Genomic DNA, 14,005 nt, shown 5'->3' with positions numbered 1-14,005 from the left:
GACAGCCTAGCTTCAATTCCTATCTATCCACACCTATCCAACGTATCAGCAGCAATGGCATCTCTTGCCTCCCTTTCAGTATTATCCCCAATCTTTCCTCAGTTCCTTCATTTTCTGATTGAGCCATTGTTACCCCATCCATCAGCAGGGAGTCAGCTTTCACATGTAAACTGATGACACTCAATTCTATCTCACCCAATTCTCTTGATCTCTTATTGACCTCTGTGCACCCAACACTATGTTGTCCTTCAGATCAATGCCACAAAGATGGAAATGATTGCCTTCAGTCCCCTCCACAAACTCTGCTCCCTAGCCAGCAACTCCATCTTCCACCTTGGCCATTAGTTCAAGCTGATCAATTTAGCAATTTTAGTGACTAAGTTGACCATAAAGGTGACATCTTGTCCATTACCAAGTGGACGTAAACATGTTATCCTATCTCTCACCAAGGCCACCTATACTACCTGTGATAACTTGACTGCCTTTGCCCCTACTTCAACCCCTCTGCCATTGAACACCTTATACACGCTGTTTCCACTAGCAGTCTCGATGACTCCAAAGACCTCCTTGCTGGTCGCCATCTTTCAAACTCCACAGACTCCAACTTGTTCAAAACTCTGCTCCAAGTACCCTGCACCACTCTGAGCCCACATGCACATCACCCCATCTGTGCTGATTTACAATAGTGCTCTATCCCCCAAAACATTAGGAATTTAATTAACTTACTCTTGATTTCCAGTCACTCTGTAACCTTGTCCAATCATCAATCTCATCTGACTTTAAGCTGTCTCCTAAACACACCATTCCTTTGAATCTGTGAATCTTTCCCCCTCCCTTCACTCCACCATTAATAGCAGATCTTTTAGTTACCTTGATCTTACCCTATGGAATTCCCTTCATAAATTCCTCTGCTTCTCCTTAAAGTCCACCCCTTTGATCAAGTTTTCAGTCAACCTGGGAATGATTCTTCATCTTAAAAACACTATGTAAATGAAAGGTGTTGTTATTGATTGGATAATAATTGGGCACGCATAAACGCCCTGCGTTTCTAAGGAGTTCTGCCTGCCTTTTGTTCTATAAAGAGAGAGCTGCTGCATGAGAAATTAAGATGCATCAACTATGCTTCCTCCCATATATGAGGGACTAGGATTACCAAGCCTCCCACCTGCCCCTCCCCCCACCCCAGACGCCACTAACATTTCTATGCATTGGATGGGGAAGGAGTGGGCAACTGTGGTCCCTGCTGAGGCCACGGGGAGGGAGGCAGCCTCAGGCCCAAAAGTTCCATTATTCTCTGCTAAGATCCTAACTGATTTCGGGTGGGATCGGAGGGGAGAATTCCACCCCCTCTCCAACCCCAGGTAACATACTCTATGGACATGAGGGGCTTCACACACAATCCCAAACTTTACTCAGTCCTCCGGCGCACACACTTTCAGCAGAGGCGGCTGGTTTTAGGTGTGGTGAGGCGGGGTCAGGTGGGGTGGTGGAGTGCCCCAATTTATTCCTTTGCCCCCTCGCTAGACCAGACACAGTGGGTTTAATTGTAGCACCTCACTACTGCCCAGTGAGGTCAGCTAGCTGAGGACAGACCATTAGCAAGAATGCTGGAGCAACTTGTTATTAATAGAACCCTTCTATTCATCTCGGTTTGGAATGAACTCACAGTAACAGGCTTGCACTACATGTGTGATGGATGTAAGGAATGTGGCAGTTCTTCTGTGCTACGCCCTTACTTGGCAGCTTGTATGAACACCAGAACCTGCACATCTGTGGCTGGGTCAGCAAATGCAGAGCACACCACTGCATGCCTCCTCTTTTCTGTTAGCTCACTGAGCTGCACTGAAAGCTAACAGACAACAGGATGTCAAGACAAGTGACTCATCATGGAGCTTTTACAAGTGGTTGCATCAGGTGGATGATTATTATTGATTCACATCAGCAAACTTCTTGCCTTATCCATTCCCAGCAATAGGCCAGTCCAGAGGGAAGAACAGGAACTGAATGCCAAGTTATTCAGAGGGCCTGGGGAGCTCAATCATCCCCGTTTTGAACTGGGTAAATTTGGTTTCAACTGGAGTTAGGGATGAGGGGGGTGGGGAGAAATAGTTGGGAGGGACTGGTAATTTGAAGGAATGAAAGTCACACACTCAAGACATTTTTAATCCCTGTCCAGGTGAGTAGGAATTGTGTGGGCAGGCGGATTAAGATGACCGCGGCAGGGAATGAGGAGATAGGTAGACATACTGATAGGCAGAGAGATAAAGATAGATACAGAGATAAACACAGATATAGATAGACAGACAGACAAAACAGATGGAGAGACAGACAGATGGACACGTGAAGCATTATCTCAACATGTTCTCATCATCCCACCATCCTACCTTACCACAGACAATGGAAGGGCCACTTGTTGAAGTTAGCAGGGGCTACTTTACATGGAAAAGCCATGGCTCGATTATATCATTAGCGTCAAGTCTCCAGTTTAACGTGAAATCATGGGAAACCTGCATGGCGACAAACCTGCCACTGAAACCAGGTGGAAGTCACAAAGGTGGCAAAAAAAGAACAAGGTAAGTTTTAATTTATTATTTTTTTGCGGGGATCTCTTAAGGACCGTGTGGAGCAGAAGTTGGTCCTCTGGACCCCACAAGAAATCTTTGGGCCTCCCCTGGCCCACCCTTTCCCTTCCCACTATCAGCATCTGTTTGAAAACCTTACCCCCGGCATTAGTCTAATACCGGTGGCCATAATTTCCAGTCCCTGGAGCTGACTCACTTCCTGCTCCACTCTTCAGTCATTCTCACTAGTTTAGGGCAGGGGGCAGTGCATAGAAATGTTACCAGGGCTTGGAGGGAAAATAATCCAGGCCCCATGTTGAGGATTTTCCTTCCCCACACGGAAGGAAAAAGCGGTTTAATCAGATGGGCAAAGCAGTTGCTAACCATGTTTTGGGACCGGTTGAAAACAGTTGATCCTGGTTCCCAAGTGGTTTCCCCTTCATCCCACTTGGAATTTGCTGGCACTGGTTGCTGACAGGTTGGCCATTACTGGTTGGAAGCTATCATCACCGGTCGGTTTTTCTGGCTGAGCCAAACTTATGAAAGGTAATCAGCGAAGCCACCCCTAAAGGCCAGCATGATGATATGTGCAACTCTGAAAAACTAGTGGAGAAACTAAAAGACACTGACTGTAGTTGTAAGTTTCAAACTTTTATTGGTATAACACAATAGAAACTATACATTACATAAATCATATAAATAAACATTTTCTTTACAAAATTTACATACACCTAATTCATCTCCAGGAAACCTTGTTTCTTGTTAGGGTCTTGTATTTTGTCGAAGATGTAGTTGTTCATCTTCTTGACCTCTTTGGTTGCATCGGTGTGGAGATGGTGGATGAAGTATGCTGGTGGGTAGAGAGGAGAAAAGCATTAAGCAAGGAATTATTTAAGCCTTTAGTCACAGCACAAAATGGACATTCAATGGCAGGCAAATGGGTGAGGTAAAAAAATAGATTCCAGACACAGAACAAAGAAGGTGACAACAACTGACAACATTCAACTTTATTGGAGAAAGCACTAGCTTCACAGTACCCCCCGTTGTTCACAAACCGTTGGCATGCTCTGCCACAGACCAACCTGCCCCGGAGGGTCTTGGGTCCCTGGATGCCAATAGCCAGGCTCTTATAAGAATTCATCTTTCGACCATGGATAGAATTCCAGTGTCGCTTCAGGATCTCGATCGCACCCAACAATTGCACCTGTAAGTAAAACCAAGGGCAGCTCACAATCCCACATCTGAAAAAGGAAAATATCACATATTTCAATTGATTAAGTTTCAGGTACCAGCGAATTAGCACTAGGCAAGTTTAGCACTGCAGTCACTGTCATATTGACCTACTTCTACCAGGAGTTGTAGCTACAATTCAGGCAATGCTCTGAAAATCATTTATGATTAATTACCTTGCCATCAGTTGGGGTGTGGGGTCACTAGCTGTGTCTCTAAGGCTTGGAAGCGTTTGGGGCTGACTCTGCTTTGATGTTGTTGGGACTCCAGCTGTTGCTGCTGCTGACTCTCTTGCTGCAATGATGAAAAATCATTAGTGCCATTCTAGGAAGCCATTGAGTCAATGCAAATTTATGCATCTGTTTCCCATTCGATGCTGCTTTAGCCACAGAAGGAGATCTAAGTAATAGACAAATAAATAAGTTACCCCATTCTGAGAGTGCTGCAATTTCATTTTGTTGCTTCACATTCTGAGACTCCAGCGGCTCTGCTTTCTGGTGCAGGGCTGCCCCCTCTTCCTCCGGGCTCTTACCTTTCTGTCACTGGGGTGACCTCTCTCCTCAGAGCCACCTGATCTCCTTTGTCCTCTTTCAAAGCTGTGATTGGGTTGGGGGGATGGCTCAGGCATCCCCTGTGACCCGGGGGGACTTCCCACTTCTTGCATCTGCTCCTTGGGCTGGGAAGCTGACATAGGCATCTGAGTCACATGCACCTTTTGCCTTAACGCCATCCATTCGTGATGGTCATGAGCTGACTGTTGCAGGTCTCCTTAGTTGAGCAGACATTTTCTTCTAAAGAGGAGAAAAATAGGCATTCAGAGAATGTGAAGTCACAGTCATCACTTGCTTTCATTTTAGCTCTCAAAGGCAAGTTGCAAATGGAAAGTAAGAGATCTGGACAACATTTACTCTTTCCGTCCTTCAGTGCCCTCTTTGGTCTCATCAGCCCTGTACGGGGAACATCGTCACCGCTGCTGTCTGTCTCGACAGTTGTGTCGATAATCCTTGGCACCTTTGTCTCTCACGCTGCTAAACAACTCTTGATCTCTTGACAGGCCCCTGTGGCAGAGAGTGAGAACAGAACATAAGGAAGCCAAATTAAATACAGTTTCACAGAATGCATTTTAGATTCACTCCACCAATCGCTCAGGGCATCACATTTCCAGTCAAACAAAACAGCCTTTCAATACAAGAAGAAGTGCTGGGAATTAAAAAACTATCCAGCTCTTTCGGGGAAGAGTCTATCATCTCAGCTTTTAGATTTACCTGCAATCATTAGAATCTGAGCTTTGTAGCACTCAGTGCTCTTCAATCTATGGTTCTCCTTCCCTGAGGGTAGTCAATCGATTCACTCATTGGACCATGTATACCTTGCTATCCTCATGCACTGAAGGATCTAAGTTCTTGATGTCCTTTCTGATGTCAACAATTCAGCGGATCTTGAGGCGAGCTTTGGCAGCCATGATGTAAAATACCAACATAAACATTAGACAGGTTGTATAAGCAAAGAGAAATATAGAACAAAGTGAGTTTGTCCCCCCAAAGCAAAACATAATGTTCCAATAAAATTACATAATCTTAGAGTGTACCTGTCTCATAAATTAATAGCCCCTGCACATGCCCTCCTCCAAATTTGACCTTGCCCCAAACTTGCCCGGTGGCTTAAAAGTTTATGTTTTAACTCCAGAATTTACAATTAGGTCAAGTATATGCAAAAAAAAAACAGGCCTATTCGCTACTAGAGATCTGGCAGCAAAAGGGAGGTGCTTGTTGTGCTTGAGAGAGGTGCCCGCTCCTGTTTCTGCCTTACGGATGGTTCTTGCCTTTAGCATTTTTATAAAGGACAAACCTGCACAGACGCAGGGTTTGGCTCAACCACAAACCTGTTGTTTATTGAAAAACAAACCCTCCCAACTCCCTAATACAAAGACCTCTAAACTCGTATAAATGGCACTACACAACACCTCTGTTGGCTAGTCCAATTTAAATCCCTCCACAATTTAACCTCAGCTCCCATTTAAACCCACAAAGTCACGACTTATTAGAAAACCTTTACTGAAAAACCACAGGCAAAACCCCACATTTCTGCCCCAAATCTTCCTCAATTCAAACTCAACTCAACCCACACACCCCCCACCACCCCCCAGGATTCAACTGTTACACTTTACGTTACTTTAAAACCTCAGCCCCAGTACCCCTCAGATTTGGCTGATAACTAAAAATCATCCCATGCGTTGGTACTTTCCGATGTGAATTATAGGCCCACGAGCCAGGTTGACTGTTCCTGACCCTCCTTCTTGACTGCAGTCCCAACCTTGCCCTTTTTATGATGATTCTTGTGGGAATATCATAAGCACATTTCCTGATGCCATCCTGCTGGATGGTCAGTGCTCAGCACCTTTCAATCCTTTTTGTCCATTACATGCCCTGGCCCAGACAGACTCACTCAGTGCTGATGTCATTTCCATAACCGAAAACAATGGACTCTACCAAGATGAGGTATCTCTGGCTCCAAAGTTCCTCTCCTTCCTTGACTGCAGCGAATGCTGTTGTGTGATGGCTGTTGTCTGGGGCCGTTTGGTTGTAACAATGGCCTCCTCAATTTCTTAATTGGGTTACGTGATGGCAGTTATCTTGTTGTGATAATGTGCCCATTCCTAGTCCGTTAATAGTATCAGTTCTATTGCGATGTTTGAATGTTTGAAATTAACCCCTTACAGTATAGCCTTCCTCTCTGTGTTTTGTGTTGAAGTTTGGCTTTTATTTACAGTACTTGTGTCTGTGGGAGGTTTTGGGGTTCCTTCATATTTCATAAAGTCCAGTTGGAGGGGATTCCAATCCCACCTGCAGGCACCAGGACTGTAGTTGATTGAAAGGTGGTGAACTTCTTTAGAGATTCTCCCCGATCATCTGCCACAACTTTGGCAGAAGAACCATGGACAGTCTATTTATCTGGGGTTTCTCCAACTCTTCCGTCAACGTTGTGGGGGATGAGAGCAGGAGAACGGCACCCCAAGCAACTACCCAGCAACCCCCTGCCTCCCCCCAAACCCCCCCACCACCCCCCCAGCCTACCTCACATCATCATCCCCTAGCAGAAATTCATCCCCTAGCTTATTGGTAGCAGCCCCTCTGGTCAGAACAGGAGTACAGGCCTACAATGTATAAGCCACATTGCTGAGCTCTATGGGGGAGCTGTTGGCAGCGGATAGATTTTCCTCGGCCCACGGAAGTGAGATTGGTGAGGTGAGGTGGGAGCCCCATTGAGAAGGGTCCCCGTCACATTCCTGCCTCTGTGGTAGGCAGGGGCAGGTTGGAAACTGTATCAACTGCCATTTCCATGGAGGCGAACAGGCAATTAGTGCAATCAAAGCCCCACTAAATGGAGGCAAACAGGCAATTAGTGCAATCAAAGCCCCACTTAGTGGCTATTCTGAACTGCCGTTGGTATTTTACTGACACCGGTGTGGCCTCCCGCTGTGTATGAAGACCACCAGTTCAATCCAGGTGACTTCCTGGTGACATGTCAGTGCCAAAGGCTCCACGTCCCCAACACTGGAGCTATGGAGATGAAAGGCACAGGTTATGGCCTGGCAGCTGTGGTCACACTTAGTTATGCTGATTTTTGAAGTCCTCAGAGGACACCTCCATCTTGAGGCCCCGTCACAGACACCCTCATATAGCAGTACCCAGGGGCTGCCAGTTGCCCACAACATTGCCACTCCTATTGGCCCTTTTGCCAGTGCAGCCCACTCACCATCCTTAAATGGACAGATTCCCAGCAGCGCCCTGTTAATTGGCCATCTTTGGAAAGATCGCACAGGTGGGTGGACTTCAGAAATCATTGGGGTCAGGACTTGGAAATCGTCCCGACGTGTGATTAAAAATTAAGGTGGTAAAAATCTACCCAACATCTACCTCCTGAGCATTTTAAATGTGAAAACTGAAACCCAGTGATCTCACATATAGTGGGTGGGGGGGGTGGGGGGTGGGGGTGGGGGGGTGCTGATTTTACACCCCCCCCCAACCCATTCCCCCCACCACCAGCGTATTTGCAGTGGGAGGGACATGTAAAATCAAACTGGTGGTTAGTCCACCATCTTCCTGACCACTGCTGAGCTGTGTCCAGAGGAGAGACCCCGGACTCACCTGTCGGTCCCGTCATCCACGGATCCTTTCCTCAAGATTGCTTGTAGTGCCAACAGTGACGACTACTGAGTGGTGGTGCTGCTGCACAACCTACCACAGATTGACTGGCAGCTCTTGAGGGCGGGACTTCCATTTCCTGAGGGGCAGAAGCCCCACTCTCAGCTTGTTAATGCCAACCCCAGCATATTAACTCCACACGGCACCCTTTTTTAAAGTCAGTCGGCTCAAGACCAACATTCATACTTGGTTGGGGGTTGATAAGGGTGGCAGGAGGTGCACTACCCCGCCCCCTGTAAATTTCATGCATGAGAATAATTAATTACAGTGAGAGTGCAGTGGGATGTGAACTTGTCACGATTGAGGCTCTTGTTATACCTAATATTCTGAGTTATATTATCGTGAAAAAGTGAAGTACACAAAAATGTAATTTTTGTAGGGGTGGATTTAGAAAACTTTAAAAAGGGAAATGAGTGCTGGTGATGCAAAATTTATTTGCTCTGGCTGGCGACTTGACTATCTTTCATCCTCCCTCTAGGGAATTTTGATAGTGTTTCTTTTTCCCTCAATTTCCAGCATTTTGAAATGTGTTGTGATTTGGCATTCAGGAAAGGGAAACTGAGATAGAACTGAACAATATTAAGGGCAGAGAGAAAGAAAGAGAGAGGGGAGATCTGGAGAGATCTTAGTGGCATTGGAGATGGAGACCGAGAGAGAACTCAACGGCCAACATTAAGGAGTGTCACTGGAACCTGTTTGATGTACCATGTGCCCCTGGTATATGAGTCACATGTCCTCCTGATCCAGACTCTGCGCCTTCATCTAATATTATCAGGGACTTAGTTGTGCACCCCTTGATCACGCTTCTGGATCTGAACTCAGTGGCGACAAATCCTTGACAACTAGGATCTCAAATCAAATGCAGTGGTTTGACTAGACTTCACATAAGAGGCTTTGTGTATTACTGCTGGGTGCTGTCAGAAAGGCACGATGGGTGGGATTTTCCAGCCTCTCCCACCGGCAGGAACTTCTGGTCCCACCGAATATTTGAATGGCTCGCTGCATCCGCCACGAGGGGAACCCGCCACATAGGGCCGGAAAATTCCGGCCTGTGTCTTGTTGTTCTGCTTTTTTGCACTTTCACAAGACACTCAGAGGGTTTGGTTTCCATGTGTAGGAAAGAACTCTAGGGTGAAGGGGATTTGCAATGTTCAGTGACTATATAGCAGAACAGGCTAAAAAGGCCATCTGTCAGCCAGTGGGAGTCAGTGACTGGCTTAGCTTTATACTGGCATTTGGCACTAACAATTAAAACGCACAACATAATGATTAGTTAGCTGGATTAGAGCAGACAGCACTCAACTAAAATGGAACGGACAGCACTGTAACAAACAGAAGTTGTTACAAAATATTTTAAAGATTGTTTATTAGCCCAGACTCAATGAGTGATCATACCAATTATGTTGTACAACAAATGATAAGATAACTGATATGTGTGCAGCAATGAGGTAAGGAGATTATAATGCTATAATAAAATGTAACAAGTCGATCACTGACGCCACCCAGCGCTCCTTATCACGGACAGAATGTACCTGCTATCTTACTGCCCGTAATCACTATGTTTTGTATGGAAAGCTGTGTGTTTTTCTCATTCGTGGAGTGTGCATTGCAATTAAATAATTCAGTAGCAAAAGTTTGTGAGATTAAAATAAAGAGGGTTATTTATTCCCACGCGCTTGCTCTGAATTAACACAACATCACGCACTCAGTTTCACGCGCACATGCAAAAAGGGTGAAATTTTGCATGGGCGGGATTTTATGGTCCCACCGATGTCAATGGACTTTCAAAGTGCTTGCTGTGTTCTACGGCCCCACCTCTGCCATGACGGGGCCATAACATTCTGCCCAAAGGTTGGATACAGATAGAGATAGTGCACTTTTACAGCTTATGATTAATTCAGGCCCTGGTTTATGATTTCCAGTCTCCCTTGTGGCAGGTGTGGTTTCCTGAATGGATTCCACAATTTCAAGTTGAAGTAAGGGTCATGCAAAGTGAGGGGTTCACAGCAGGTTGTGAAGTTTCTTTTAGTCAACCATCTAGGAGGCTGATTCTCAGGTGAACTTTAAAAGTGGAACAGGGTTAAGCGCTTTGGCTGCTTGGTGACTTGCAGCTAGTTTCAGGGTCTGGTTCTCGGACTGGCTGACGACTGATGGTTCTGACAGATATGCTGGGTCCTGGGGTAATAAGGGCGTAGTCCTTGAAAATAGCTTTGATCATGTGACTGCTGGGTTAACACTTTTGAGGCCCACCCAATCTAGTCGGGATGGAGGGGGGTAGGGGGGCCATTGTGATAGAATGGGAAGTTGATAGTGGCCATTGAGTTTCAATCTTCCTTTTGTCCAGTAAGAAACATGGAGACAGATAGCCTGAAAACTCCATAGCCTTTAGGTGTTGGCCCATCCTTAAACAATGAGATGTGTGAATTACACAAATGGCTGCAAAGTACCTTCACCTATGTCCATATTTATTTAAGTATTTGTGACTTAATACTGTCAGTTAATACTACAGTCACATGATTTGCAACAGCCATCTTAAAAGCTTGGTCTATATCCAATTTTTGAAAGTATTGACTGAATATCCACAACATGGCATGCTATTACTGAGCATGACATACCCAATAGTTTGATGTTTAAATATACCACATGGTGTGTTACCAAGCCTTGCAGACCAGTAAGTCCCACATTCAATAAAGGAAAAATTGAGAGAGAGAATGAAAGAAAAATAGAGAGTGAGGAAGAAAAGGAGAGAGTGAGAAAGAGAGAAAGAAAGGGAAAGAGAGAGAGGGAAAGAAAGAGAGAGAGAGAGGGGGTGGGGGGTTGGGGGGAGAAAGAGAGAGAGGGAAAGAAAGAAAGAGACAGGGGAAGAAAGAGAGAGAGGGGGAAGAAAGAGAGAGTGGGGGAAGAAAGAGAGAGAGGGTGAGGGAAAGAAAGAGGGAAAAAAGAGAGGGGGAAGAATGAGAGAGAGATGGAAAGAAAGAGAGGGAGAGGGAGAGGCAAATAAAGAGATAGAGAGGGAAAGAAAGAGACAGGGAAAGAGAGAGGGGGAAAGAATGAAAGAGAGAGAAGGGAAAGAAAGGGAGAGAGAGAGAGGTAAAGAAAGAGAAAGAGAAGGAAAGAAAGAGAGAGGGGGAAGAAAGAGAGAGAAGGGGGAAATAAAGAGAGAGAGAGGGGCAAAAAAAGAGAGCATGAGAGGGAGGGAGAGAGAGAGAGAGAGGGGGGAAAGAAAGAGAGAGACAGGGAAAGAAAGAGAGAGAGAGAGACAGGGGAAAGAAAGAGAGAGAGAGACAGGGAAAGAAAGAGAGAGAGGGGGAAAGAGAGGGGAAAGAAAGAGAGAGGGGAGAAAGGAAGGAAGGAAGGAGAGAGGAAGGAAGGACTTGCATTTATGTAGCGCCTTTCATAACCTCAGGAGATTCCAAAGTGTTTTACAGCCAATGAAGAACTTTTGAAGCTCCTATTGTAACATATTATTATCCAATGGTTATAATGAGATCTGTAAAGTGCGTCTGTCATTTTACAATATCACAGCTGCTATCTGGAAACCTCGAGAAACACCAGGTTCCACTGCTTCAACTCAGTCAAGAGGTATAGTAGTTTAATATAGCATAATATTTTACGAAAGCCTGATTTGAATATGTGATACTGGCACATTACATGCCATTGATCCTGGTATTGGTAACAATCAAACCTCCATTACTAACCTGTGTTTGTAATGATGGATAATTTGCATAGGTTTCCAGGTTGCTACCACTCTATAATTACATTTTTCATGTTATTTTCACTTCAAACCATCAAACAAAAAAAAAAACTCGCAGCCCACGATGCAGCAGACAGTGGGTGTTTAGTTTGCTAGTACCCTTTACGGTTCACTCCCAGAGTACTGTAGTCTAAGATTCAGCTACATCAGAAATGGAACTGTTTGGACTTATATTTCTTTGCTGACAGCATTGACTGCTGCTTATCCAGGTATGGCACATAAAACACAGTCTTTCTGCTGCCAAAAAAGAGCAAAGCTGAACGCAGTGGGGACCAAACTGTTCTGGTCACTGTCTTTGAGTAATCATCAGTGAGAACAAGTCATGTATTCAGACATCTACTGCCGGATATCTGAATCCGTACTGGCAGAACTTTCAGTTCGTCAACTGCAGGAAAATGTCTTATGACAGTTTGAATATGCCCTTGAAATAAATTAGAAGGAAATACATCAAATGACTTCAAAGCTTTTTTTCTAAAAAAAAAAGACAAGGCGAAACAAGTATACATTTTATGAAGAGGTTCTCTTTTCACCCTCAGAGAATGATTTTTTAATTTTCTTTTTATTTCATTGCACTTCATTCTCAGTGCATCAAAGCTCAGGGCTCCGGGTGAGAAAACATTTAGAGGACAAACACACGAGGAGCATAGGAATAGGGTTAGGCCATGTAGCCCCCAAGCCCATTCTGTTGTTCTATTGGATCATGACTGATCTGTACCTCAACTCCGCTTAGCTCCACATTCCTGAATACCCTTACCTAACCAAAACCTATCAATCTCGGTCTTGAGAGCTCCAGTTGTCTGCCCACAGTCTTTTATGGCTAGAGAGTACTGCTCTCTGTTAGGAAAAATTGCCTCCTGATTTCTCTCCTAAATTGAAGATGATGCCTCCTTGTCCTTGATTGCCCCAGCAGAGGAAATAGTTTCTCTCTATCTACGCAATCAACACCTTCGAACACTTACACCTCAATCAGATCACCCCTCAATCTTATACATACCCAAGGGGACACAAACCAAAGTTTAGGTAACCTGTTCTCATTATTTAACCCTTCACACAATCTCCATCTGGATTGCATTTATTATTCTGCCACATTCCTCCCGTTCAGAATCCACGGGCCTTGCACCTTAGCTCCTGCACATGTGGACAACAATCTTCTTTCTCAGGAGAAACTGGGGATGGGCAACAAATGCTGGCCTCGCCAGTGACACCCATATCCCATGTATGAATACAAACAATTTAGTTTATTGGTTGTGGAGTGCTTTGGGATTTCCTGAAGTCAATAAAGGTGCTAAATAAATGTTAGTTATTTCTTCCCTCTTTAAAGTGGGCCTGTATGCTGCCAGATCCCATGGAGACCAGACAGTTTTTCACCTTGGCATCCCATTGGGCCCTGGGCTGAATTTTGCCCTTTTTCTGTTCTTAACTCAGACCCTCCTCTGCTAAAACCTTTGTCACATCTGGTACTTCCCAGTTAACAATTAACAATTGTTTTATCACCCTCCATTCTCCCTAAGCTAGGGGAGGCATGGAATAGTGGTATTGCCACTGGACTAGTAATCCAGAGACCCAGGTTCGAATCGCACCACGGCAGATGGTGGAATTTGAACCCAATAAAAATCTGAAAAAGACCATTGTTGATTGTTGTAAAAACCCATTTGGTTCACTAATGCCCATGAGGGAAGGAAATCTGCTGTCCTTACCTGTTCTAGCCTACATGTGACTCCAGACCCACAGCAATGTGGTTGACTCTTAATTGCCCTCTGAATCACCCTAAGCTGGTGCTGATTAGCTTGGTGAATCCAAGGGGGTGGATTTCCTGGGGTTGCATGAGCCTACCCCTGACCAAAGAGTCGGTTGTTACCTCACCAAGTACTGCAGCGATGGTACACTGGAGGTGGCTTTCATTAGTGCAGAATGGGACTTCTGCCCCTCAGGGACAGGAGATTCTGACCTAGAGAGCTGATTGGCCATCAGTTCAGCATCAGAAGACAGCGTCACACTGGGACCAGTCCCCACGGAGAAAAGAAGATGTCTCCTGGACTTTAGGTAAGGAAATCTGCCGTCCTTACCTGTTGGGCAGGCAGGGCTAAGAGACCCTGGCGAGGTGGATGGAAGGTCATGTTAGAGAGGCCGGAAGGCTGGTACAAAGGATGGGAAGAGTGGGGGTGCCACCTTGTGGGTGCTTCTAATGGGCACAGGGAACCCCCAAATGAGGTACCCACCACCCCCCCCACCCCCTTCCTGCCTGAGAGCAGACC

General features: G+C 45.4%; 1 long non-coding RNA gene across 1 annotated transcript; it reads right to left on the bottom strand.

Annotated features, from left to right (window-relative positions):
* Positions 1 to 3,192: 3,192 nt before the first annotated feature.
* Positions 3,193 to 4,770, bottom strand: LOC144680368 (uncharacterized). Its single transcript, XR_013576552.1, has 4 exons — positions 4,324 to 4,770; positions 3,968 to 4,085; positions 3,644 to 3,765; positions 3,193 to 3,411 (listed from the first exon to the last, which is right to left on the bottom strand). It is a non-coding gene; the product is annotated as an uncharacterized LOC144680368 (long non-coding RNA).
* Between the last annotated feature and the right edge of the window lie 9,235 nt (positions 4,771 to 14,005).

The sequence above is a fragment of the Cetorhinus maximus genome, chromosome 5, assembly GCF_964194155.1.
Source record: "Cetorhinus maximus chromosome 5, sCetMax3.hap1.1, whole genome shotgun sequence".
Lineage (NCBI taxonomy): Eukaryota > Metazoa > Chordata > Chondrichthyes > Lamniformes > Cetorhinidae > Cetorhinus > Cetorhinus maximus.
The sequence above is the reverse complement of the archived record's forward strand: the minus strand, read 5'-3'. Positions and strand labels throughout refer to the sequence as shown.